Raw genomic sequence first — 5,908 nt, forward strand, 5'->3', positions numbered from 1 at the left:
CAGGAAGCATTTCCCATGCGGCAATGCTATGGTCAGGATGCTCCTGTGCACCTGAACAGCAAAATGTGGGACGGGATGTGATGGGGGCTTGGTGGGACAGAAAACCCACACCCAGCAAAGGGTGAAACAGCACTGCTCATCCTGAAACATCATGGCCAAGGGGATGGCGTTGCCCTACATCCCCTACTGCATTTGTTTGAGACAGGAAGAGCACCATCTCCCTGCTGCTATTGCCACCAACCCTCCTATCATCCCAGCTGATGTTTTCAGCTTCCGAGGAATCCATTTCCCTCTGTTGACTATATCACCAGCCAGAGCCAGACATACCTAATTCAGCTTTATTAACTTTAGCTATTATTTATTTACCTATGAAGCACACAAAGTCATCCAAGGTGAGCCTGACCCATCCCTTTCCCTATACTGCTCCTCCAAACTCCAGCTTCAAAGACAAACTTTATCATGTGAAATCTAAAAATTCATCAGCAAACCAGAAGCACGGGAAAAGCACAGTTTCAGCATCTCAGGTTATTAAATAATAAAAAATTATAGCATTTAGACCACCAGGAACAGAAAGCTCCAGGCTTAGCGAGGGCCCCTCACACCACCACAATCACCAATAGATGCCTTTTGGTGAAAGGATCTAGGCAAATCCAAATATTCATAATTTAAACAGATAATAGTAGTGCAATCTGCTTGTTCAACATGGAATTGGTAGTAGTAGTACATATTAATTGATAGTAACTGAACACTAATTAACTCACAAAGTAATGTGTTTATCTAGCAAAATGGATCATGCTATGGCATAGGGGTTATCAGTAAAGGCAGTAATGCATAATTAAAAATACATAAATGAAAATTATCAAATAATTTCTCTATGCTAATTAAGGTTTTTACTAGCTCAGTTTGCCCAGCAATTCCTTCCAACCCATCCTCTCAAAACATTAATTTCAAAGTAGTGAATTTGTAAATACATTTCTGGCTCCAATTTAGAAATAAAAAAACAACTGGAGGGCATTTTTCACACTCAGAGGTAACATGGTGATAACAAGGAAGGAAAAAAACCTGCATAGAAGGAGAAACAAGAGACCAGAGGGAGGGCTCGTGGCTCGCCACGGCCGAGCTGCTCTGTACCCAACAGACCTCGCTGACGCTGCTGGCAAGACCATGAAAGGAGGTGTCCAAAAATACTCTAACACCCCTATCAATGCAACATGTAGGTGGTAGCCAGGAGTCCCATGGGCTTAGTCTCAGAGACTTAGTTCCCAGATCCCATGGGGGATGTCACGCCCAGACTACCTCTGCCTGGAGGGTGAAGGGATCCTGCAGAGCATCTGCTCTGCAATGCAGAGACATCGAGGTCCATCGGACATCCCGCGAACATGAGCAACGAGCACGCAACGTGGGCACGCACAGGGCTGCGCACGCAGAGAAAGCGTAATAAAGGAAATTATAAAGGTTGCAGTGTCACATACTCAAAACTTAAGGAAATGCAAGAACTAAGGTTGCCCAGGCAACCTTAATTTAGTCTCTGGTAATTATGCACTTTGATGAAGGTGTTGATTGCAAGACCACATACAGGAGGGTTGTCTGAAGAACCTCTCTCTCCCCAAACGCCAAAGGTGACGGTGCTGAGCTGTAACCAGGCATCTCTGAGTGCCTGAAACAGTCCAGAGCTCAGCATTCAGGCACCCCAAAACCCACCCTTGGGTGCCTATGAACAGCTGCAGGCTTCTCTGTGCCCTACAAACAACTTCCTCTCAGTAGCTCGTTTTCGTTGGAGGACGCATAGCTCCTACTTTATGGCACTCTGTTCAGATGCTGTTCTGCATGCTATTCAGCTCCTCAAGGGTTTCTTATCCTTTGCTCAACACCAAAAAACAGCTGTATTTCACAACCAATAAAGTGATTAAGTTCCCAATCTCCCTGCTATCATTCCCATTTTACAGACGGGGAGCTAAGTCCCAGGCACAGTAATGTAAAAAACATCCGCTACATTACATGCACCAAATTTGAGACATTTAGACTTGATTTTTCAGAGTGCTTAGCATTAAATGACACTTCCCCTGCTCAAAGCACAGCTCTCACTGACTTCAGTTGAAGTTTTTACAGCCTCACATTAATGCAGATCATTCCCAGAGCAGGTTGATTGGTTGCGCTGAGCAAGGCAAAGGTGAAAAACGAGGATATGATCGTGCTATTAAAGACGGTTTCATAGCGCATATGCACAGAGGGGCTGCCTGAAGGCTGCACTGCAAACTGACCCTGGCACCGCCTGGCTCTGGAGTTTTGCAAACTTGATATTTTTGCTAAAGAGAAGCTTAATCAGGGTTGTTTTTTTCCAGGCAGGGAGGGAGGGGAAGGTGTTCAGTGTGGAACAGAGGACATTTTTCAGCAGCAGTTGCAGGATGCAGCATCTCTCAGCCTTTGGTGGGCAGGCAAAAACCCCAGGGCAAAATCACCTAGGCAGGCTCCTGCCTGCCCACTCGCCATCCTCCTCTCTTCTTGTCTCAGTAAAGCCCATTCCTCTTCCCCATTCCCCAAGTTCCCTTTCCCAGCTACACCCAAACTGGGTATTTTTGGCCAACTGCTGCCACCCTCCCTTTCACCCTCGGCCATCAGTTTGGAGCAGGGATGCTCAGCCATGCTCAGGTGCAGAGAATTGCTGCTGCCTCTTGCTGCTAAAATCAAACAAGACTTCACGCTGTGTGCAACGATTCAAGTTTTTCAAAAGCCTTTTTAAGCTGGCCAAATTATGGCGGTTCTTTGCCTGCAAAAGAGAGACCCTCCACAAAACGTCTGCCTCAATCCTCTGCAACAGTTTTGCCTGGGGGAGAAAAAGAAATCTTAGAAAAACAAGCAATCGAACAAAAGCCTAGACAGAAGGCCTGGGATCTCTCATGCTAAATTATTAAAGGCTGAAAACATCATGAGATGGGTTAGGCCACCCTAGTACCAGACAGCAATTGCAGACCTGCCTGGGCTGGTTCAAATAAAACAGATTCACATAGACTCTACATGGCATGGTGAAAAATGTCATTAATCTCACTGCCATGACGAGATTAATCTAGGCATCTCCTCGCTACCTCACTCATATCTGCTCCCAATACTGATGCTGGAGAGGAACTGAGTACCCAGCTACCTTCCCCTTGTCTTTGCCCTTCAAAATAATCAGCCATCAGCAAACCAAGATTTCAGGTCACTGCTCGTTCATCATCCCGAAAGGATGAGCCTGCGATGAGCTAAAGGATTTTTCCATTTAAACCAGACATACATTGTAGCCCAAAAGAGAATTTGGCTGTGGCAGTTCCCATCTCTCCACCCTCCTTTCGCTGCCTAGAAATTGAGAAATTGCTTGCTAGTGGTGACTCAGAGGGGCCAAAAAGGCAGAAAGGAGCTGGAAGGCCCTCAGTGCACGTGCTCCATCCCGTGCTCCTGTGCCCCAGTCCTGGGGGTAGCACAGCCCTCCCATGCCTTGTGCGCCAGCCCCACAGAGGCAGAGGTGTCCTACAATGACCCATGGGTGCTGGAGATGGACCTGATACAGGGTACAGCACTGAAGTTGTATCTGCCTTCAGACATCAGAAGCATTTTGCAAGCTTGAAAATCCCAGCTTGGGCCTCAGACTTCACCATTGGCTTAGGCATAAATGAGTCACTGGGGTTTTTCATCCCTTTCATAGCCTTTGAGGGTATTTTGGGCAAGTTTTCTGCTCTAAGGGGCTCTTTTGGATTTGACTTTGTAGTAATTCATGAAGGTCACCAGAAGAACTCAGACTTTGCAGGGAAACTGGGAGAGGGTGATCCTTTAGCCCATTTTTTGCCCATGCCCAGGCACCGGCACCAGTCACATCCCAGACTCAACAACTCTCATCACACAGCAACTGTGATTTTTTTTTTTCCTCAGGAAACATATAAAGTGCTTAGATACGATGGCGATAAGCACTTTAGAAATGCCGATAGAATTAGATTAGATAAATAGGAAACAGCCAGGTCTGCCGGATCAGACATCCATGCCCTGATTTTTCACAGATGCTACTATTGATCTGCTGGGAACAGACAGCATCAAGCCTCTGGGAAACCAGGTGCCAGGGATTGGCCATCTCTGCATGGGCAGGGATAAGCACTGGGACAGGAGATCCCTGTTCTGATGAGACACTTGCCACAGGCAGGGCAGCCCATGGAGAAGCGAGCCCTGTGACACTGCAGTGGCTCAGCATCCCTGTGCAGCTCCAGGCTCTGCAGTAAAGCTCTGGCCAGCTTAATACCCCACAAAACAACAGAGTTCTGTGACCTTCACCAACTTTTCCACTTCCAAGGGGTCACCAGACCCTGTTCCACCCCTCTGTTCCCCACAGATTGGGGGACCTGGGTGCATTGCTTCCCGAGCAAGCAACTGATGGCTTGGGGGTACATACAGCTGCATAGAGAGAGGAGTAAGAGCCCATGAGAATCAAAACTAGAGCTTTTTGGAGAACCAAACCTGTGAGCTGTATTTTAGAAAACACCATGAACCTGGGTCAGTTACTAGGGATGCATTTATGCATACATATACATATATGCATGGCTTTGCTGCTATATATAGCACCTTCTATCAGCAACACTCACTGGCTTTGAAAAAGCCAGGTGAATGTCCACAGACAGAGGAACTGAGGCACAACTAGGTTATTTACAGCTCATTTCCAGAAGTAGTCTTTGAAGTTGGAATCCAATTAATTTTATACCTGGGGAGAGATTTGCATAGGGATTTTCCATCCATATGGGCAGATTTTTCAAAAGGGTTCAGCTCTTATCTAGGCGCCCATTGCAGACTGTGCTTTCCAAGGTGCCCAGCATCCATTAGCAGCTCTTCGGAGTACAGTCAGGCTTGTCACAAGGACAGCACTCTCCTTGGGAAGCACACCAGTCACCAAGCTCTTCTGAGCACACCACCTCCTTGCGTTTGGCCTCCAGAGCTGAGGAGCACCCCAATCTGCTGTTGCCTTTGGTAGGGAGCCATCTCACTGGAGATGTGGGCATCTGAAAGCTAATCACTCCTTACCATGGAGACAGAGAGGTGTTTTCTGCTGACTTAACTCCCTGAACAAGCTCAGCCCAGAATCAGAGATGTCACCACTGGCACGGGGCAAGTGATGGACACCAGTGGCTGAGGGAGGACCAGGACCACCCATTAGATCACCTTGGCTATTTCTTAAAACTGCACCCACACTACCAGAAAGTCTGTCTGTGTCTCCCCTGCAAAGATGCCACGTGCCCCATACCCCTCTTGCCACCATGTCAGTGAGTGCTGCCTGGACAGACCTCAAAGCAGCCACATGCTGTCCTCAACTTGCAAACTTTTCAGAGGCAGAAGATGTGTTTAGACCTGTGCACAGGGCAGCAATCTTCAATGCACTTCAATGAACCTTTGCCAATTTGCAGGCTTACGCATACCCCAGCAGAGACACAAGCAAGCCTTTCCCATCCCCTTTCACACCGGCATTGCAAACCACAGCCCCCAGGAGCCCATAGCGCGATGACTGAAAACCTCTGATCCAGGCGACGGCTGCAAAGCATCACCTTCAGACTTCTGAGGAAGAAACAGAGCTTCAAATGCACATGAAACCCCCAGAGACCAACGTTTCACAAACAAACAGCACCTACCGAGAGGCAGCGGGCAGCCTTGGCTGCAGCAATGCCTGTCTGTAATGAGCTGACCCGCAGGCTTCCTCCCGGCTCTCCAATTCGTGGTGTAATTGCTGTACATTTTTAGCCTTGCCTGCAGCCATATCGCATAGCGAAGGCTGCCGAGCTCTGTCCAGGGCCAGGTGTGTTCAGAAAAAAAGGATAATCAGCATTTCAAAAAAATAATTAAAAATAAAAAAAGGCACTGAATCTGGCACTGAACTCTATAGCATCCATTTTTGCACCTG

General features: G+C 47.5%; 1 protein-coding gene across 1 annotated transcript in view; it reads right to left on the bottom strand.

The window, feature by feature from the left end:
- ASTN2 (astrotactin 2) overlaps nucleotides 1-5,908 on the bottom strand; it is a gene marked incomplete at its 5' end in the record, with an annotated part of 104,200 nt that overhangs the window by 40,385 nt on the left and 57,907 nt on the right. The gene's annotated exons all lie outside the window — the stretch shown is intronic.

Source organism: Mesitornis unicolor, unplaced genomic scaffold (genome assembly GCF_000695765.1).
Source record: "Mesitornis unicolor isolate BGI_N332 unplaced genomic scaffold, ASM69576v1 scaffold2842, whole genome shotgun sequence".
Taxonomy (NCBI): Eukaryota; Metazoa; Chordata; class Aves; order Mesitornithiformes; family Mesitornithidae; genus Mesitornis; species Mesitornis unicolor.